General features: G+C 34.9%; 1 protein-coding gene across 1 annotated transcript in view; it reads left to right on the top strand.

The window, feature by feature from the left end:
* Nucleotides 1-23,606, top strand: part of ZNF804A (zinc finger protein 804A) — a 252,906-nt gene that overhangs the window by 158,106 nt on the left and 71,194 nt on the right. The window lies entirely within an intron of this gene.

The raw sequence follows: 23,606 nt of genomic DNA, 5'->3' as shown, positions 1-23,606 counted from the left end.
CAAACAATAGATACAAACTCAAGGTTAATCGCACCAAACTTGATTACAGAAAATACGACTTCAGCAACAGAGTGATCAATGTCTGGAATCTATCTGACTCTGTGGTTTCTTCCCCCAACCCCAAAAACTTTAACCTTAGACTCTACTAGTAGACTTTCTATATTGACTTCACCCCTTTCCTTAGAGGTCTGTAGGGGGCATGCATAAGTGCACCAACGTGCCTACCATCCCTGTCCTATTGTTTCTTTTATTTTTCTTGTATTTATCCATGTATTCATAACTATGTTTTTACTTATACCTATTATCTTGTAAGCAGTTGACAAACCAAAATAATTTTTTAAAAAAACATTCAAATGGCTGTAGACATATTTTATAAGGACTAGTTTCTTATAATGAATTGTTAACCTCATTGTAGTAATGAAAGGTTCCTCTATGGTAGGATCTCATGTTTTCTACTCATCTCCATATTCTCAATATTGTAATAGAGAATTTTAAACTTGAAACATGGTATTTCCATCTTATATACTGTAAATTATTGCAGATTTGTATAATTTATACATATAATCACATCCTCATAATGTATTTAGTTAATCCTGAGCATTTCAGAAATCCATACTGCCTATTCTGCTGTTGGGTTACTATATATTTACCTTAAAGTTCTACAATATTTAGCAATGTTTTCCAACCCATTGGATACCATTATGTTCACATATTCTTTAGTTGAAGAAGAACAATTGCTTATATTCCCATTTCACCTTTATTAGGCATATTCACGCTGGCATGAATCGTACATTCCTTGATCATAGCAGCATAGAATATTGTTCCACGTATGTGGGATGGCATAGTGCTAGATGAAGTATCACAGGTAGAACTTTCATGTTACTTCACATTCTTTCACAAATACAAGACAGGCAATCCTTGACTTACAACCACAATTGAGCCCAAAATTTTTGTTGCTAAGTGAAAGTAAGTGCTAAGTGAGTTTTGCCCCATTTTACAACTTTTTGTGCCATAGTTGTTAAGTGAACCGTTGCACTTCTTAAATTAGTAACACAGTTGTTAAATGAATCTGGCTTCCCCATTGACTTTGCCTGTAATAAAGGTGATCACATGACCACAGAACACTGCAACTGTCATTTATATGAGTCAGTTGCTAAGCACCCTAACCTTGACCACGTGACCATGGCTATTTTGCAATGGTCATAAGTGTGAAAAATGGTCATGTCACTTTTTTCAGGCCCGTTGTAATAGCCACTATGTCAGCATTCCAGAAAAACCAAACTCCAACACCAAAACTCTGAGGCAGGCATTTTCTCAAAGTTCATTTTATTAGAGTAATCATACTGGCAAATCTGGGAAAACCCGAATCCAGGTTTTCCCATAGTAATTCAAAACACAAATCCATCCCCTGCACCCAACAGTCCATCACATGGTCCCGTCACCATCCATCCCAACTTGAGACATCCTATAACCACTCCTCATCCAGGTGCAGGAAGACATGACCTTGACTGCAAGGAAGAATGCTATTATGTCTAACTACATACACTTTACAAAATCCCCCCTTCCAATTTCCCAGGTACAGGAATGTTGCAGTGTGGAAGCTTCTGGTGCTAATATGGCTTCCAAAGCTGACACACTAAATGAACTGTTGTAAGTTGAGGATTACCTGTGCTATCCAAGAATGGAGATACACCTCTGGAACTGCTCCATTGCAAGGTATGCTCATAGTGCAGTTTTTGCATTCACCTGATTTCTATCATTATGGAAGATCATGCATTTCAAATTTTGCAGAATGCAATACTATGAGGTAGTAGCCAAGATACTATTTTCTAGGAAATGTAAAATAATGAATAGATAGTACAAATATTTGAAAGGTGTGATTGCTATCACTAGTAAAGTATTAAATAATATAGGCACGTATATTTATGTGGAGGAACACATTCCAATTGGTTTGTTTCTATTTGCATAGAAACTGATTATAGTTGCAAAGGTTAAACTATCCTGATCTATGGAAAGCCTATTCAGAATGGATTTTAGCAAATTTGAGTCCTGAACCTAGTCCAAGGATTCTGAGTGATACTGTAGATTGACATATGAAAACAGTGTTTGTTTGTTTTATTGATTGATTTAGCTACATTTGCCAATAACTCAAATTGCTGAATGCCATTCAGAGCAGCTAATTTTAGTTACTCTGAAGGTCCTTTGCTTTACGGTAATAGTATTTTTAAACTCAATTTGAAAACCAGGGCTTTATATGGTAAAAGCAAGAATCTGACATTCAGTCCAACTATAATGATAAACTAATCTTCCTTCCTTCCCATCAGCTGGATTGGTAAATGTAAATGATTGCCCACATATGTATTTAATCAAACATCACTTTAGAATGACTTCAGTTTGTTCATCCCTCCTTTCTTCTCCTCAATTTTACAAGTCACGAAAGGATATTATTTTTATGCAATGGCACTCTTAATGTGTACATGGCTGATGCATTTTTTTAAAGAAAATGAAATGCCAGCACATGTTCATAATGGAAAAAAATAAAGTTTAATAAAAGACATGACAGATATGACCAGTGTGCCCTTTGCTGACTATAAAAAAAACCCATCAGTTTCTGATAGATTTTTCAAAACAGTCTACAGTGCTGATAATATAGCCTGATTACAAAGATTAAATACTCCACCTCACATATTATAACAGAGTATAATATAACAGAATAACAGAGTTGAAGGGACCTTGGAGTTCTTCTACTCCAACCCCTGCTCACGCAGGAGACCCTAGACCATTTCAGACTAATGGTTGTCCAATGTCTTCTTAAAAACCTTGAGTATTAGAGCACCCACAACTTCTGGAGACAAGTTGTTCCAAGTTTGTTAATTATTTGCGATCATGGCTAAAAATGTATCTAAAGAATAATTTAACTGAGATGTGGAATACATACAATGACATTTGTACTGCTGGTTTCATTATATATCTGACCTTCCTATATCAAAAAGATATGTTCAAATGTATATTGACATTCTCAGTCATTCATAAAGAAGTAGAACAACTAATTATTAACATTCAAATAGTTTAAAACGTTTGTTGTACAGGTACACAAAAAGGCACCCATATATATATATATGTGTGTATGTGTGTGTGTGTGTGGAAGGAACTAACTCCAGATAGAAATAAAAGAAGTTTCGGTTACCATGCTCATTCCATAGTGTATATATTTTTTCCTATCAAAAACATTCTGTTCCAAAGTTTGAAAAGCAGAGAATAAAAACTGTGGCAAATTATCTGGTGATATGGAAATAGTCTTACTGGTTTACATTTTAGCTTAATGCTACTACATGGTCACAAGTCAATTCATTTTTAACATTCAGAATTATTTTGATGCAGTATTTCAGTAAAAAATATTGACAGAAATATTATTTTATAGTGTTTTTTATACTGAAGGAAATTGTACAAGAAAAAGTCTATGTATTAATGTATGTGGTATGTAGAAATGTTCCACATTGAGAAAAAATATGTAGCAGACAAAATTGCAAATAAAAATGAATATATTTTTAAAAATGTAGACAAAACTCTATAAATGTTGCAACTTTTGAAAAAAAAATGTTGTTGAAATGTGCTGAATTACACTTAAGACAGGAAAAATGACAAACTGAGATAAATAGAAACTGACAACCACAACATAATTTTACTGATAGTTCCACTCATCTATATTCAAACTCACTGAGCATCATCAATGTTCATTACATGTTGGATAATAGCTTATTATATGTTCATTTCTTTTTTGTAATGTTCTTCAGAAAACTGCTGAAGAACACAAATGCTTTACACAAATGCTGAAAATTATGCAAAATGTATTTTAGATCATGGTAGGTCTGTAGTATTCTCAACAATTATGGATAAAACAATTTCCCTCCACCACGTATGAATGGGAGTGGCCATGTCCTCTTCCCCCCCTGCTATTTGACAGTCTTACTGATATATTTAATAGGAAAAATCTGGATGGCTTTTTATATAGTTGGCATATTTTTTTCTATAAAATATTTCAGCATATCTACATAATTTCTATGAATTTAGCAATGGTACTTAGACTTATATACTGCTTCACAGTTATTTTCAGCCCTCTCTAAGCTGTTTACAGAGTCAGCATATCTGACTCAATCTGGGTCCTCATTTTACCTATCTAAGAAGGATGGAAGGTCAAGTCAACCTTGAGCCTGGTGGACTCAAACTGCTGGCAGTCAGCAGAATTAGCCTGCAATATATCTAACCACTGCACCACCATGGCTCTTATCCAAATATACCATGAAGAATGACTATATCATGGAGTTCTTTTCAGTCTTATCTACAATGTGCCACAAGGCACATTTTCTAGTCACAATTGTTCTTTAAAGTTAAAAAATGTATAAAGCATAGCTCTCTAAGCATGGATAACTTTTACATGTGCATTTTAAAAAAATCTTTGATGAAATACATGGTGAAATTATACATATGGCTTTCATGTGCAGATAAGCATGGGATGTGGTACAAAGCTCTTACATATTTTTCAGGAACAGGCAAAATTTTGATAAGTGGCATCACATTTTTCAGGTATCCTTGGTGGGACAATTATGTAAAGTCAGCGGGACCAGGATTTTCTGCTGTTGTTTGGTGTCAATCATCACTTTATAAACTGTTTACCCTCTTTAAGACCTTGCATTATAGGCTTTGATGTTTCTAAACATAACATGAGATAAAATATTCAAATTCCCTCTGTGAGTAAAATGGGGGGATTAGGGGTGAAGCTACCCATAGGACCAGCATTTTATACTTCCAATTCTTCATATATAGCAGGGGTGCTTAGGAGATCTGAGAATTCCACAAATCAGAAATGGGGCTATCGTTCCCCACCTCTAATATATAGGATGATGGAATCCAGTGCATTGGTAGATATAACAAAGTCTATCTATATCAGGGTTGTCAAACTCGATTTCACTGAGGGCTGCATCAGGGTTGTGTTTGACCTGGAAGGCTGGGGTGGGTGTGGCCAAGGTGGGTGTGGCCAAGGTGGGTGTGGCCAATTCGACATCACTCGTGTCGGGGCCACCTGTGGGGGCCTGAGTGCTTTGGCAGTGAAAACAGGCTCCCAAGCTCCATTTTCAGGTACAACTGCCTCTTACAACCCTCTGCCAGCAAAAATGGAGCTCGGGAGGCCCTCCTGAGCTCTGCTTTTTCTGGCAGAGGCATTGCAGGCCGGTCCTTCATTGTTTCCAGGGTGACCTCGTGGGCTAAATCTAAGCACCTCGGCCTTAATACCCCTGATTTATATATTGTGCAGTCAGAAGGTGTGGCAGCTAGTATAAAGCTATAGAAAATCTATATCTTCAATAGATATCAATATTTATTGAGAGAGAAATACTCATGATTAAGTCACCTTTAAAAAATGGTTAATGACATAACATTATTGTTTGATTGATTGAATTAAATATTTCATGCACCTTCCCAGATTTCTTTTAATTGCCTTTGGAAATCTACTGAAAAGCTTTAAAATGTTAATAGCAAAATGATTGCAATTTTTGTGCAGCTTTTATGTTTTGCACACCATGCTAGTCTAAAAAGTGAAGGGATTTATGATTGCCTATATGGAACTGATTTCTCATGCTTTTTCATGGATTTTTCATGCTTAATTATTTCTAAGTAAGAGATTCTGCAAAGATGCTGCATTTTGTCTGCAAAGCTCTAGTAATTCTGAAAACTCTATGAAATGGATGGGACTAAACAAAACTCCATCAAAATTTGGGCGGGAGTGAAGTTTGATATTTTACTTCCATGGGATTCTATGCAAGTTGAACACAATAGAAACAAGTGTAATTCCAGCTATTCTGAATCTCCCTGTCACCAACCCCCGTCTGCAGAATGGAGATAGGAAAGGTTTCAATTCACATTTAAAATGTCTGGGCCATGTGTGTGTGTGCATGTTTTCTTATTTATTGTAACACTAAAAGAGACATATGCTTATTTCTCTCTCTCTCTCTCTCTCTCTCTCTCTCTCTCTCTCTCACACACACACACACACACACACACACACACACTTGTGGATTTGTAATGTAAGTTGCCACACATCACCAATGTTGCTGGATTCATTCTAATATAAATTAAACTCCCCCCCCCTCTAGAACAAACCCAGTAACTTTCCTAAATTTGGGGACTGAAAATTGGTGAGGTAAGAAATCAGTGCCTAAAATGAATACGAAAATGAGAAGAGGAATATGTCTCCCATTCTGCTAAAACCAGCTAAAAGTGAGCCTTTTATCACTCAGTTGTCATTTTTTTAAATCAGACTATGGCCTGTCCTCATCTGAAGCTGCTGATATACTATAGGTCAGGAGTCTCCAAACTTGGCAATTTTAAGGCTTGTGGATTTCACCTCCCAGAATTCCTCAGTCAGCCATGCTGGCTGGAGAATTCTTTGAGTTGAAGTCCAGAAGTCTTAAAGTTGTCAAGTTTGCAGACCTTTGCTGGAAGATGGATCACATGTTACAGCAGCTCCTATATTACTAATTGTGGTAAATGGCTTGTTTTGCAAAGAAGAAGTACAGATAAGAGCAACCAGGCTGATTAGGGGACTGGAGACTAAAACATACAAAGAACGGTTACAGGAACTGGGCTTGGCTAGTCTAGTGAAGAGAAGGACCAGGGGAGACATGATAGCAATCTTCCAATATTTGAGGGGCTGCCGCAGAGAGGAAGGGGTCAAACTATTTTCTAAAGTGCCTGTAGGCCAGACAAGCAATAATAACTGAACAAGGAGAGATTTAACCTGGAAATAAGGAGAAACTTTCTGACAGTGAGAACAATCAATCAGTGGAACAGCTTGCCCTCAGAAATTGTGGGAGCGTCATCACTTGAGACTTTCAAGAAGAGATTGGACTGCCATTTGTCAGAAATGGTGTAGAGTCTCCCGCTTGGGCAGGGGGTTGGACTAGATGACCTTCAAGGTCCCTTCCAACTCTGATTATCTGTTATCTGTTAAGGTATTATCCAAGTCTAACAGTTCTGGGTTGCAAAAACTGGGACATCTAGTATATTTGCTGACCTGATGATCATCTAATGGTCATCTGCTGATTTCAGCACAGGTAACAGATAACAGATAATCAGAATTGGAAGGGACCTTGTAGGTCATCTAGTCCATCTAGTTCTTACCATTGCTGCTGCAAAGCCTGGAGATTAGCTGGTGAGCAGGAATCTTTGTCTACTGAATGTAACTGTTTTTCTAACATCTAAACAGGACTTCTCCCCCTCTTTCTCATTTTTCCTTGACCAATTAAAAGGAGTGAAGGACATACATGTAGTTCTAAACTTACAGTGGTTCATTTAGTGACTGTTCAAAGTTATAATGGCACTGAAAAGAATGACCATTTTTCTCACTTACAACCTTTGTAGCAGCCCCATGATCATGTTATTAAAACTCAGATGCTTGGCAACTAGTTCATACTTATGACCCAAGGTCACGTGATCGCTTTTTGTAACATTCTGACAAGCAAAATCAGTGGGGAAGTCAGATTCATTTAACAACTGTGTTACTAATTTATCAACTACAGTGATTCACTTGTGGCAACAAAGGCTTTTTTTCCCTGTTTTTCTCTAATTGGTCCTCATTTTGGGGAGATTCATCTTAAAATCAGCATCATCTTCCATTCAGATAAATACTAGGCCTGAGTGAAGCAATATCAGATCCACGGCATTCATTCCATGGAGGTGCCGTGCTTTGCTGAAGTGAAAAGATAATCTGATTTTCAGTTCAAGCCGTCCTCAACCTTCTTCAAACAAGTACTATAGAAGAAGCTTCCTCCTAAGCTTCCCCCAGAAGTGGCCAAAATGTTTCTGGGCTGTGCAACCTGAGTATTTAACTAAGGGAGCTTTAGGCTGGTTTGAGCATCACAGTAAGGAATCCCTCTGACTCACATCATATGGATTGCTTCCTAGAAGACTTAGTTTTGTTTGTACTGCATCTTATAGGAGAACTGTACAACCCAAGAAGCCTTCAGAAATGTCATTAATCCTAATCAAGAGGGTGGATCATTCATTTGAATAGTTATTGAAGGAAGATCCAGGCAATAATAAAATTATCCTTCAGTTTTCATATTTGTAAATTTTGCACTACAGGTCAAATGCATACATTAGGACATATCACATACAAAACCAAGCAAATGCATTAGAATCTCTGTATGTATGACACAAACTTAAAAAAATAATAATCCCAAAGTGATGTAGGGGTATAATAAAACACAGAAAAACAAATATTACAAGAAAGCAAAACAGATTTGTCTATTCTCTGGGTTAATTCTAGAGAAATTATTTCATTGTATGGAAAAAAAAACTTGATTTGATATATTATTGCATGCAAAGAATCATTTGTGCATATTGACATGAGGAAAAGACAGAATAGATTATACTTGTGGAGATGTAATAGAATGTTTTCTTTTATTAACATACTATTTTCATATTTCAACTTTGTTTTTCCATAGTATGTGCATATTACTTCTTACATTGTATAATATTATTGCAGTTTCATGGGAACTGATTTGTAGCTTCAAATAACTGATTAAATGCATAATAAAACAATTTGCATCTCTTTATCCTAATGCTATTTTATCTCTAAATTTAATTTTGTATTCCTTTAGAGTCTATGGTGTGATCATAATGCCAAATAATGTTTTTATTCTTCTAAATGTGTGTAAGAATTTGTGTTCGGAAGTGATGGAATCATTGTCAGGCCATAAACAAATTTATTAGAACCAAAAAATGAAACTGCTTGAAGAAAATATTTATTGGAAAAGATAGAATGTGCCTGCTTGCTAATGTTTAACTAATTTAGGAAAGAATTTGTTTCAAAAAACCTTCCAAAATGATTATCTAATTCTGCAGAAGGTCAATAACATTAGACTCATGTTTGGTAAATATTATCTAACAAATGTCATAGAAATAAAGACAACCATTAGCCTGTAATAAAGAATTGTGAGAGCAATCAAATACATACTTACACCTTTTTCTTTTACAATATTAAATAGAATTTTCATGGCTATGATTATACAGATGTATTTTTTCCAGCCTCAAATGGGCACATTCATTCCAACATTTTGCTTGAATTTGCAGGTATGTAGTAGTTCCTGAATAACCTTGTATGCTTCCACTAATGTATCTTTTCCCTTCTTACAACTATTAAGTGCATCAAAGGTTTACCTATCAACTTTTATCCTTCAAAAGGACCTTGATTATGTGTCTGAATGGTCTAACAGTTGGCAACTCCAAATCTCGACCAACAAATGTTCTGTCTTATACATTGGTTAAAAAAAAAATCAATACACCAAATACAAGCTAGGCAGAAAAAAAAATCAATATACCAAATACAAGCTAGGCAGAAAAAGTACAGAGAAAAGCAACCAGGATCATTAGAAGACTGATTAGGAGTCAGTGGTGTGATCATAATGCCAAATATTTTTTTTATTCTTCTAAATGTGTGTAAGAATTTGTGTTCGGAAGTGATGGAATCATTGTCAGGCCATAAACAAATTTATTAGAACCAAAAAATGAAACTGCTTGAAGAAAATGTTTACTGGAAAAGATAGAACGTGTCTGCTTGCTAATGTTTAACTAATTTAGGAAAGAATTTGTTTCAAAAAACCTTCCAAAATGATTATCTAATTCTGCAGAAGGTCAATAACATTAGACTCAACTTTTATCCTTCAAAAGGATCTTGATTATGTGTCTGAATGGTCTAACAGTTGGCAACTCCAAATCTCGACCAACAAATGCTCTGTCTTATACATTGGTTAAAAAAAAATATCAATACACCAAATACAAGCTAGGCAGATATGACCTTGTTGATGACCCTCACTCTGTCAAGGACCTTGGAGTTCTCATATTGAATGACCTAAGCACCAAAGATCACTGCAAAAGTATTGCCAAAAAGGCTTTAAGAGTTGTAAATCTAATTTTATGAAGCTTCTCCTCTGGTAATACTGATTTGCAACTAGGGCATTCAAAACCTTTGCTAGACCAATACCTGAATTCAGCTCTGCTGTCTGGAATCCTCACTGTATATCCGACATAAATACAATTGAGCAAGTCCAGAAGTATTTTACCAGAAGAGTACTACATTCCTCTGTTTGCAACAGGAAATACAATTTCAGCAACAGAGTGGTCAATGTCTGGAACTCACTACCTGATTCTGTTGTCACCTGCTCAAACCCCCACTCCTTTACCCTCAAACTAACCTCACCCCATTCCTAAGAGGTCTGTAAGGGGCACGCATAAGCGCACAATCATGCCTACTGTCCCTGTCCTATTGTCCCCAATTATTAGTTCCTATTTCTTATATTTAAACTTATGTTTATTCTTATTTCTGTTATATTGTAAGCAGTTGAATAAATAAATAAATGAATAAATAAATAAATAAAAAACTTACATGGATCAATTTCCTTGGCTTAGGGCAGGGATGGGGAACTAAGGATCTTTTATGACTTGTGGATTTCAACAATTCTGAAAGAATTCTGAAAGTTGAAGTCCACAAGTCTTAAAGGGGCCATAGTTCCCCACCTCTGGATTTGGGAATGGGGGAACTTGCCAAATTTGCTGTTGCTGCACTAATTGTGGTCTTACTTGGGGCAGGAGAACCAAAGTACAGTGGCTCATTTATTCATATGAATAAATTATTGCATTGTGTTCCTACATGGAGGTGCATTTGAAAACCACCCAGAAATTTTTGTTGGTGAAAATGCAGTGACAGTAGTATTCCCAGGTACTTGCCACCAACTTATATTACATCTATTTTATAGCTCCTGAATTGGCTCCCTACTTACTTCCAAATGCAATGGAAAATCCTAGCTTTAACCTATGAAGTTATTTATAGGTTACTGGATTACCTCCAAAACTGCATCTCTTCACTGGAATCAGCCTGATCTCATATTGGAAGAAACAGCTAGTTATCCCCCATTTGGGGACATCTGTAAGGCCAATTTTTGACATGGGCTAGCTCTCTAAAATGGCTTCCCATTAGAAATAAGATTGGCCCAAACTCTAGTCAATGCTAATTATATAATTAGAACTTTTCAGCTGTTCTGATCCAAGGGCTAATAAACAGTTAATAAAAGATCTTGCCACCTTTAGCTTTTAATTAGAAACACAATCAATCTTGTGTTTTTCCAATATTAAGAGTATTTAATCTCTATTTGGAACTGTTAAATATCACTATTTAAATAATATAATGTACTTATATCTCATAATATAATGAAACCAGTATTTTAAAAGAAAAGGAAATAATAATCCAATGTTAGCATAATTATTAATGTTATTTTCTAACTAGGGCTGTTCCTTATTTGTACCTCACCATGCTACAGAACTGGTCCAGCAACCTCTTTTCCTGCCACATCCCCCTATTATTACTTACATTTCAACATCACCAATGAGTGAGGCAGCTTGAATGTGTTTTGAGTTGTTGTACCCATTGTAGTCAGGTGACCTATGCAGAAAGGTGCTTGGCCCGTAATCTCATAACATCCCACCAACACTATATACAAACAGAGCACAAACCCCACTTCCTTCTAGCACTGAAGATGTTGCCTATCAAGTAATGAAACCTTAGCAAGAAAACAACTAAGCTAAGAGATTGTCGAGGACTCTACAGAAGAGAAAGAATGAGAGAAAATTGCAAAATATTTTTTTAAAAAAATTGCAAATAGAAGTAGAATGACAGTTGCAAAAGAAAGCAAAGATAGTACCAATGGTAATAGGCCCCTTTGGTGCAATCCCAAACCATCAGGGAGCATTATTTGAACAGCACCAGCACTGACAAAATCACCATCAGTCAATTGTAAAAGGCTTTACTTGGAAAAGCTTATATCTAGGATGATAACTTTAATATTATTAAACAACAATGTCTCCCTATCGTGAAGGACTTGACAGGTGGACAAAAATGCCAGATCCAGTTTAAATATCTGGTCAACCATACAACCAACCATAATAATAAATATATTTAAGTTATTGATATATAAGATTATTGTAAGAGTTCCCTGTTTCAGGGTGCAAGAGTGTTTGGTTTTTAATGTTTATGATTTAAATAGTTTTGATATTTTTTATGTTTTATTACTTATATTATTTTAATAATTGACTGGAAGCCACCCAGAGTTTTGTATAAGATGGACTGCTATATAAAATTGTTTTAAATAAATAACAAGATGTCCAATGACAAAACCTCATGGGAATTTCAGTGAAATTTAACCTTCAGCAGGTACCTGGGAAATAATAGGATGGAAAATAGGAAGATTAGATGATCTGAATGCTAACAAATGCAAATCAGAAATGAGGAAAAAATTACGGGTTATGCTTTTGAGAACATTTGTAAGCATCAAATATTTTGGGAGAAGGGAATTTTACATATCACTAGGATTTTTGTATTGTACTTCTGAATTGTGTTCACCTATTTGGATTAAGAGAAGATGTTAAGAAACCCATGAATTGGTTTTATACGCTTAAGTGGTTTCTGAAGACATTAAGGCAATTTTCCTCTTTATCTGATAAGTGGCAGAAAGTGCTTCATAAGAAGTAATAGTTGGACTCACATGTGTGTATGCAAATGCATGTGCATATGCATACACACCAACACTCCCTCCCCCCAATATGTCAGACTTTCATTTGCACCCAAATTGGATTCTGCTTAGTGTGAGGCAGTCAATTAACTTAAAATTCCATTTGAATTTGGTTTCCATTTATTAGCAATATTAGCAGAGAATTGTTCCTATTTTTTATGGCAAGGAATGTAGAATAAAAAGTCTTTGGGGCAATATTGAAGCATCACTTTTTTGCTTTAAGAAGAAACAGCAGATATAGGGTAGTTCCCTAACCAATCTATTCAGTTGGGAGCTATTTTTTTAATGACATAATCATTTAGACTGCACAACTTCATAATACATTAAGTAAAATTGCAAAGAAGACAGACTCTTAAAGCTATAAAAGGACAGAAAAAGGATGGTAAATTTCCTTAATGGATTGAAAAGACATTGTATAGTGGAAATAGGAGTGTGGAATTTTCTGTAAAGAAAAATCAAAACTTTTCCTTGGATTCCATCTAGAATATGTTGACATACATATACATAATTTAAATTTTAAAGTTCTTTGTTCATAATAGATAAAAGATATTTTGTTTCACTTCACAGAGATCTTAAGATCATGTCCAAAGATTGAATGATTAAGATGCATTATCCATAGTCACCCATGTGTATTTAATTAAAAGAATAGTTAAAGATATTTATTTGAAAGGAAGTCATTCCATTGATTATAACAATGCTTAAGAAGAATGAGAAATAATGTAAATGACCTAAGTATAGCTAATATTTGATAGGCTTTTTCATGATAGCCTTTTAAAGTCTTCATTGTAAAAATGCTGGGAGAGACAAAGAATAGGTCAAAAGAAAAAATGGCTTCTTCAATGCAACTCTAAAAGTCCAAAGTTTTCCAAACTTAATTAATGACACATCAAAATGTGTGACTATGGTTTGATTAATAGGGCGAAGGTTAATTTATATGATGCTTATTTGATCTGTAAATACTGTTTTTTATTTTTGAACAATTTCAAAATATCAATTTGAATAGGAAAGTCTGTTTTGCCTAATTTCATGATTAACAAAGAACTAGTTATAGCACTTTAAGGAGCTTGTGGTCTGCCTTCTTCTCAAGAAGCCATCTCTGGATTCCACTCTGTTGGATAATTTCCAACCTGTCTTCACTCTTCCCTTTTTGGAGAAGGTTGTTGAGGAGATGGTTGCGAGGCAGCTCCAGAGGTTTCTTTAAAGTGGGTTATTATTTTATTATTATTTTTCTTTCTTTTATATGCTGTTTTTATGTCCTTGTAAACTGCCTTGAGTTGCCATGTGCAAGTAGGTAGCAAAACAAACAAACAAACAAATAAATAAATAAGACAGAGTTAACATTTTTCATACACTCAACCTATATAATTTGGTTTTTTTTCCTCAGAAAATTTAGAGGGTGCTCTAGCTATCTGGCACAACACATATATTATATGCCCTGTATTTGTGTTCAGTCTTTCATTTTTCAAACCAGGGCTTGAGAAGGTTAGTGAAATTTTGAGTTGTCTCTTCCAAGCAGTATAGGTAATATTGTACGAAATGGACTGATGCTCTGATTTGCCCTAGAGAATTTATATTTCCTCCATGGGCTGCTGTAATATCTTCCCAGTAGGAATTTAATTATTCTAATTATTCCTTTAAAGATTTTGATCAAGATTTTATGAATTTGTATATAACTACTGAATATGGATGCAAGTTTAGATTATGAAGTTGCACATTTTAAAAATCGCTTTTATTAAATTGATGAGCATGTAAATCACTAGGACTCTGTAAAATGGATGGGTCACAAATATCACAAATAAATAAATAAATCTTTTTATTTATTTTCAAGTGAAACAGTATGAAATTTGTTGTGGCACAGATGGATATATTAATTATGGAATCTACTCCCATGTGTGCCTTGAAATATTCATTGGCTTGAAAATTATATATAAGAAATGAATATGTTTAGGGAAGTGTTTATTTGAAACCAATCTTGGTCTTTAGCAGTTTCTTTTCATATTCAGAACAATTCTTGATGAAGCACTTGTAAATGGTTGTATAGGTTCAAGATCATATAATGGCTTACTGGCTTACTTTGTTTTCCACTTTAATCTGACTAGTGTCATTAAGACTAATTACATTCAAATATACAATTCATATTCAGACTAAATGAAAATGTGGGTTTCAGCAGGCATTTTCAAATAATTAACAGAAATTTGATAGACTAACACTTGAATGTGTGCCAAAGTGGCATGGACTGGACTTAAATTGATCCACATATCCCCATTTGTTAGGACATTTAAAAAGGCTTTTAACAATATTGTATGGCCATTACCCAATTCAAAATATGATATATGATCACCTCTGAAATGCATACATTGGAAAAAGAAATGAATGTAGTCCCTTCCCTATCCTTTTGGCTTCCATGTTCAGCAATCAAAGCAAGATGACTAGTCAAGAGTAATTGGGCAGCTGCCACATATCCCACATTAAATCCTTCCATCTGTTAACACTTTTGGCCTCCAAGCAGAATGTAAACTCTTGAGACACTAATGACTGTAGCTCTAAGCAGCTTTTGCATGTTTATTAACTTCTGCAAGCTTAAGGCTTCTCTGCTGACAAATGTCCCTGACTGGACTTTAGATAGATATCTCAAATTGGAATAAAGAAGTTGATTGGTCTTTGTTTTCATTTTAATGGCAGTACTACTTTGTACCAACAGAGCTCATAGTGATGCTTTAAGACAACCTTCTCCAATCTGGTACCTTTAAAACATGTTGAATTTCAATTCCCATAATTCTTTCATCTTTGCTCAAACTTCATGCAGCCTTAGGATTTGAGGAGTTGAAGGATAATGTTTTTATATAAGAATGTACAGTGTGTCCCTTTCTGAAAATATATTTAGTGTATGGTGTGTTTTTCTAAAACTGTCCATGTCTAATTTGTCTGCTCTAGAATTCCTGCACAAAACTCATATTTCTGTCCAAGGCAATTGGTTCTTATTGCTGAGAAATGACAATGCACTATATAAAGTACTGGTGAAGGAACTAGGGCACTGCTTTGGGATTAGGGATAATCACGATCCAAGGCAAATCTAAAGTCAGAGCAAAAATGTCAAAATTTAAAAATTGGTACTTTGAGTCAGTGAACTGAAATTGACAGAGCAGTATCAATTCTACTGAGAACAAGAAAAACAAAAAAACAAAAACAAATGGAGTATCCTTTATTAACCCCCAAAAATTTCAAATCTGTGGATGCAGTCTAAAAGTTGAATGATCTTAATTCAAGTTCAAGACAAACTACTGGTAATTAATATTCAATGTATTGAAGTCTGTGCTTCCACTACAGTTGAAGAAGAAATAGAACTTTTAGAGTTCTATGGCAACATGCAAAATGTAAAACAGATGAAAATATTTCTTATCTATTATAAGAGTCTGAAATACTAAACTTAGAAATAGAGTAGCACAAGGAATAATTTGAAAAGTGTACCTCATTGGATGAGGGAAAACAAGACACTAGTTTTATTTATTTATTTATCTATCTATCAAATTTGGCTGCTGATTTCACGGAAAGAGATTCTAGGTGGTGTATAACTATCCAACAAAATAATAAACATAAAGCAATCATTACCTAAAACCATTATAAATAATTATTAACAAAATTTTTAAAAATGATAAAATCACAAGTAATAATAGTCGTTTGCTGAGAAAATACAATGTTTATACCAAATGTCATTTTCCAACAACCTGAAAGACAATATGCATGGACATCACTGGATGAACAACAATAAAAGCAAATTGGCTATATACTCTGAAAGCAAAGATGGAGGACCTCTATTTAGTCAGCAAAAATCAAACCACAGGGCTGACTATAGCTCTCACAGCATGAACATCTTCAAAAACTACAACTTAAAAGAAAGAAAACAAATGTCCCCTTTTTAAAGTATGGGAAGGATATTATAAATAATGCATAATAGCCACATTTTCATGCACAGCTGCATTTCTAAAATGTAGAAGCTGAAGCTATTTTATAATTGCTGAGAGAGAGAAAGAGAGAGAGAGAAAGAGAGAGAGAGAGAGAATTTCATAGTTGCAAGGGCTGTATTTAGAATGAAAAAAAAAGCAACTAGCTTGCACCATTCTTTTTGTCATAATTTAGCTGAGTTTTCAGTTTGGCTTCAATATCTTATCTGAGCCTTCTGAAGAAAATGCCTCTATCTAGAATGACTGTCTTGCTTAGCTGCAGAATTATGACATAGGGTTGAAAGGGTAATGAGGAGGGTTTTTTTTTAATGAAACGCATTTTAGAAGAAAGTAGAGGAGATTAATATTAATGGAAAATGAAAGTATTCAGCAGTGACAGTTTCCTTTTAGGAATGGAAAGCTGCTATATATTGTATCAGAATTTTCCCACCCAAAGTTTATCCAGCAACAGTTCTTTTTCTGTCATTTGTTCCCTTAGCCTTTTAAGATAGGGCACTAGACAAGCCATCCTGCTACCTAAAGAGAAGATGGTATCCCATGGAATCTGATACCAATAATCACAATGCACAGTCATCTCCAACCACACCCAGACTAGCAGAATACTATATAGAATCAAAAGAAGCCATATCCAAATGACCAGGAAAAAGCTCAAGTATGGTCTAGTAGCAAGTGATAGTCCCATTCCACCCTCACACACACAAACCTTTTAAAATGGGATAAAATAAACCACATCTTTTGCAAGGAACCTGGGATATTATTGGCTTCCTTTATATTTGGGACCCAGCGTTTAAGCAAAAATAATGAAAGCAATTTCACCTTTTAAAATTATGGATGTCCGTGCAAAAGAGAAATTAGAACAATTGGATCAGTTAAACACTCCTCTTCATTTGGGAGCTTTAGTGAAGTGAGATAGGCAGCTTCAAGAGCTGGAGGATGTGATTGTACCATTTTCACAATGAAGATTCAACAGTTAAATTGAAAATAAGAAATAATAATAAATTGATGACAATGTCCTTTAGATAAACAAGGGTGGACTTCAGACTGAATTCTGATGGATGATCACAAATATCTAGAAAGGCCTAGAACAGAGACCCTTGCACTTCCCACTGTAATGGGAAGTTTAATATTTAAACCAATATATCACAGATGCTTAGTGAATTCAGAAATGATAACAGATCAAGAGTATCAGATGTTTATTTATTTATTTATTTTATTTCTCAATCACTTACAAGATAATAGGTATAAGTATATACATGAGTAAGAATACAGGAAATAGGTATGAATAAATGGGGACAATAGGACAGGGACATAAGGCACAATTGTGCACTTATGCATGCTCCTTATAGACCTCTTAAGAATGGGGTGAAGTCAATAGTGGATAGTTTAAGGTTAAAGGAATGGGGGTTAGAGGATGTAACAACAGAGCCAGGTAGTACATTCCAGGCATTGACCATTCTGTTGCTGGTCATACTTTCTGCAATCAAGTTTGGTATGGTTTACATTGAGTTTGTATCTGTTGTGTGTTGTATAGTGATGGTTGAAACTGAAGAAGTCATTGACTGGTAGGACATTGTAGCAGATAATTTTGTTGCAGAAAAATCCAACCATACTAATCATGATGATCAATAAATTGCCAGAATCATGAGCAAATTATTAAGAACTGGAATTAATGCTGACTCAGGTAGAAGGACAAAGAAGAAAACTTGGCTGAGAACAACTTGTTCAGTGATTTTGGACAAAGATAAAAGAGAAGACATTCAGCAATAATTAGAACAAAATGAAGCATCCAAAGCATTTTTAAGGAGGTGGAGTTAAGCAGGTTTTAGAAAATATGATACAAAAGAATAATTAACTAACCTAGTCAAGAACATCAGAATAAATGAACATAATAGATACACAAATGAAAAGGACCTGACATATATTGTATAATGAGCTTCAGCGATGGTTTAACTACCACTTATTTAGTAATTAGTACAAATTCTGAATCCAAATTAAATTGAAGGTGCTACTGTACCAATGTTTTTGGGTGTGTGAGTTGGGAAGTGTTTCTAACCAACTTCCGACAAAGGAAATTTGCAAGATACAGTAGAATATCTGTCATGAATGCTTCTGACCAGACCAAATCGGATTCCAACCAAAAAAATTCACAACATTTTTGAATTTGGTCATAAACACATACTCAGGTGGTGATCAAACATGACTTCTGACCCAGAAATTCCTGAAGATGAAACATTAGAAGACAAAAAAATGCCAAAGTTATGGAACGAATTATGGTCATGACCAGAGGTTCTACTGTGTAAACATCCTTACTAAAACTCCTGATAACCATCTTAGGACAAAGGAAAGTTCCAAAGCATAAACATCCTTACTAAAACCGTTGATATCTTTATGTCATTCAACCATGGGCAGCCAAGTGAGACTATTCAAGTTCTCTCCCAATACAGTACAACCTCTGGTCATGACCATAATTCATTCCATAATGTTGGTCACAACCAAATTGGGTTAATTGAACCTAATTTTGAAAATTTGATGCTTACAAAAAAATGGTGTGGAAGGGGAAATCGGCCTTGGGAAAAAAAATGTGAATTTTTTGGTCAGGACCTGATTTGGTCATGGTCAGAAGCATTTGTGACCAGAGGTTCTACTGTATTTGGAAGCTGTATGGATTTAGATGGGGATGAATTGTCTCCTGCTCTATCTTACTAAGACCAAGTGGCTTTCAGTATTTGAACAGCCAGTTCTGGGGATATTTCAACTTTGACTTTGGATGGGGTTGTATTTTCCCTTCAAAGTTGGTATGCAATCCACAGGTCTTCCTGGACTCATAGAGCCTGCTTGAAGTATCATCTATAGTTAGCAAGGCCTTTGCACAACTTGACTTGGTGAAGCAGTAACAGAATCTCCTAGCTCAGAAAGAAAAACCCTGTTCAGGCAGGCAGTCATGTCCTACTTACCTTGAAGCTTGACTTTTTCAATGGTCTACATAGGGTTGCTGTGAAGGCTACCCAACATAAGGCAATGACTAAGGCAATGATGGGTAAGGCTTGGCATAAGGATTGATTACCTCATAGCAGCTACCCTGTTGAATCAATTCTATAGGCTTGGTATGTAGAGGGTTCCTTTGATTAAACAAAGTTATCTATTAGGATCCTGGAAGTGTTCCTTCTCTCTAGCTATGCCTGCCCTCTGGAATAAATTTCCCCTCAAATCTGGATGCCCCTCCCCCCAATTTGCTGTTGTTTAGAAGAGCTGTGGACACCTGGCTCTTCACCCAAGCCTTTAGCAAAGGAGAATGAGACACTTGCTTTATTGTACTTGCCATCTTTTATCTTTATGTTTTATTGCTTTTGTTGTAATATCTTTGATAATTGAGAATTGACCAAAGTAGTATGGAGTCAGACAGCACAAAAATTTAATAAATGATGCAAAAGTATAAGGATTAAAAAGTTAAAATCCTCAAGCAACAATACTGATGCAAAAAGTCACAAGGAAAATCCCTTGATAAAATGACTATTAGAGACAAATAGTCTGTGTATTACGCTGCAATTAAACACTGTAATGAAAATGTCAACTCAGTAACTAAGAATTTAAGAAGAAATACTGGTAACTTCTGAAGGCAAATGCAAATATTTGGAATCTTGGTTAAGTAGTAAAGCCAAATTGCCATTCCTATGCTAAAAGTTTAAGAGCCTATACTAACTGGAAACAGGAACAGGCACAGTGTCATCTGGGCTTAATCAAATTTCAGAGATAGCAGCAAACGAAATAGATTATTCATTTAAATAATCTGATAAAACCAGAGCTTTAATAATGGTGTGGGTGTTCAATAAATAACACTTTAAATAAGCTCTAACAGATTAAATCAAAATAAGATTGAATTGAATTAAAATATTCTGCAGAATACCAAACAACTGCTTATCTACCAAAATTAATAATCAATGATAAGTTAACAGGCTAAAATAAGGAATTCCACATTAATTTAAACAAGCATGCTAATAAGCATAAAAGAAAGACCATAGAACTGGTATTGCTATAACAATATAAAAACTAATCCTGAGGAATGACTTCCCAGCTGATTTATGTACAAGTTAAATAAGATAGGCAAATGGGCTGATCCTGGGAATCCCCTACCAAATGCCCAAGTGTTTAGCCTCTAATGATTGGACCTACCCATAAATTAGATCCTTGCCTTTCTTGGAAAATATAGGTGGCCAGAGAGAGCACAACAACTTGGATCCAGAAGCCAGGAAGTGTCTTTGAAAGTGAGGAAATAATGTCACAGGCCATGAAGGAGGTATTAATGTGTCTTCTACTTGAAAAGCCATTCTGTATATCTTAGTTAACCATCAACCAAATATCCAATCTGCCACTTATAAATAAGATTATTGAGAAGGTGTTGCTGCCCCACAGATGTTGCTGCCCCACATTCATCCTGGATGAAATGAATTATATGTCAGATTAAGTTTTTGGAAATATCCTAAAAGGCTCATTAAAGGCTTTGTAAGGGACATAGATGATGCACCATACATTACACCTTATATGTTTGACAAGCAGCATGTGGCAATCATTCTTCTCTGGCCCAACACAACACGAACTTTAGTAAGAATTGTTTTTATATAAAATTGAATTAACATTGTTAAAGCTATGGTTGGTATGTTTCAGGTTCTTCTTTCTAAAAAAAAAGGGGGGGGGGAGTCATTCTCAGGGTGTGCCCATAAGAATTTTGTAGAATTTTGTACAAATTTTTAGTTCAGCAATCAAACATCCACTACTCATTTTTAACCTTTTAAAAATCCATATACTGTTTATTTGGAAATAGCACAAATAGTATCAAGCAAGGAAGATTTTTGTTTTATTTTTATTTCTGGATTTGTTTTTTTTTTATTTTATTTTATTGGTGTTGTAAGATTTGTTACATTTTACAGATAATTTAAGACAGACACTTAATTAGGTCTTTGATGCCCATATACAAGAATGTTGGCGGGATCAAACTTAATAAACAGTCCAATTAATTATGATTAATTTCACTGTTAAATTACATTATTCAGTATAAAAACAAAATTTTGAAGAATTTCAGTGAGATCTCCACCTCAATCTAAAAATACTTTCCAGTCATAAAAAATAGATTGATTATGTGCCATCAAGTCAGTATCAGCTCTTTTCTTTTTGAAGATCTATCCACAAACTGGTCCCTCATATTTTCCAATAATGCATCCATAGTTCCAGTAACTGAGACCACCTGACTTTGCTATGGGTCAAAACATTTTCTTCTCTTTCCTTCCATGTTTTCCAGCACCACAGCCTTTTCTAGAGAGCTGAATCTTCACATAATGTGACTGAAATAGGATTATTAGAACATTGGCATTTGTGTCTTGAATAGAAAGTTAATAAAAAAAAGTTATAGAAAATTGCTGGTTTTTAATTATTTACTGTTTTCTAACAGCAAATGGAATTTGTTAATTAATGGAAATAAGTAAGGATATGGAGGCCTGCAGTATACCTAGAACTGTTCTCCCACATACTGTATAGGTATATATTTAGTCGGTTAACTACAATAATTAGACCTGGAATTCAATTGCTAAGTGATGCAGTCATAAAGCACACCTGTCTCCCCTACAATGCAAATTGAGCTTTATTCTGAGCTTCATATAAAAATGGGAGAGTTTCTCATAATGTTCTAGAGTTGTGATTAGTTTGTAATTTTAAGACTACCAGATCTGGGTTGAAAAGATCCAGATGACTTTTCAATAGAAAAGAAAGAAACCTACTGACATAGAGTTGTGATCTGAAATTTTGTAATTCGGCTCTAGTAGACCTATTAAACTACAAAGTGTTTTTTTTTTGCTTTAAAGTTCCAATAGAGCTAATAAAGTTGGAAGAGTGGATACATCCACAAACATATCAAATGAGTGAAAGAAAGCATGTGAAGAAAAGGCATTGTATGTCAAAGACAGAATCTGCTGCCGTTTGTGCCATTAAACAGAGGACTACATCTGAATTTTGAAACAATTTTGAATGGCTAATGCTAGCTTTAAAGATTAATGCAGATTTGCCTCAGTGGCATGCCTGCCTACTAGATATGTTTACTATTTTTTTATTCTTTGCTATGAATAATGCACAATTTATTGGTTCTTTTTTGAGTGCGCTTACATATTCTACACTCATTAGACAAATGCAAAAGTTGTTATGTATTTCATGATAATTCCTAGTAATGCTATTGAGATTTTAAGGATGTCATTAATGAAATTAGTATACATTGTTTTTGTCTGTTGGCAGATTATCAAATGCAGAACTGCTTACTGTACTTATGCATTAGGAAAAAAGAGAAACTCAAGTCAATAGCAAGGAAAGTATTGCAGAAGGGTGTGTGTGTGTGTGTGTGTGTGTGTTTTGCTATGGGTTATGGTTTGAATCATGCCACATTTTCTTTTTTACAACTAATAATACAGGTGGGCCAAATGTGTATTCCTATTGTTTTTTATGGCAATTATAAAAATGTGTACAGTTTCTAAAACAGGGGTCTCCAACCTTGGCAACTTTAAGCCTGGAGGACTTCAACTCCCAGAATTCCCCAACCAGCAAAGCTGGTTGGGGAATTCTGGGAGTTGAAGTCCTCCAGGCTTAAAGTAGCCAAGGTTGGAGACCCCTGTTCTAAAAAATACTCTTTGACAATATTTTTTAACATAGATAAAGAAGAAGAAAGCAGCATGGCCTCTTATTCTACCTATTTTGTTATTATAGGATTCAGGGGGATTATTCTGAGTATCCATGTAGTTTAAACTAGAACATTAGAATAATTTCCTTCTCTTTTGTTCCATATAGACTCTCTTTCTCCACAGCCATTCACCCACATACATACTGTTGTTCAATCAGCAGTTGAACATGTCACAGTAGCCGTTATATATTTCTAATGGCAAATGGCAAACGAACAGGCAAAATATAGAATGGAATGAGCAAATTGCTAAATCGGTATATTAATCCCTCAAGTAAGCATCTTACTTTATCCTTATAAAAAAGAATAAGT

The sequence above is a fragment of the Notechis scutatus genome, chromosome 1 (assembly GCF_049901735.1).
Source record: "Notechis scutatus isolate UNSWTSFEM ecotype Mainland chromosome 1, rNotScu1.2, whole genome shotgun sequence".
Classification (NCBI taxonomy): Eukaryota; Metazoa; Chordata; class Lepidosauria; order Squamata; family Elapidae; genus Notechis; species Notechis scutatus.
This window is presented reverse-complemented; position numbering and strand designations above follow the sequence as displayed.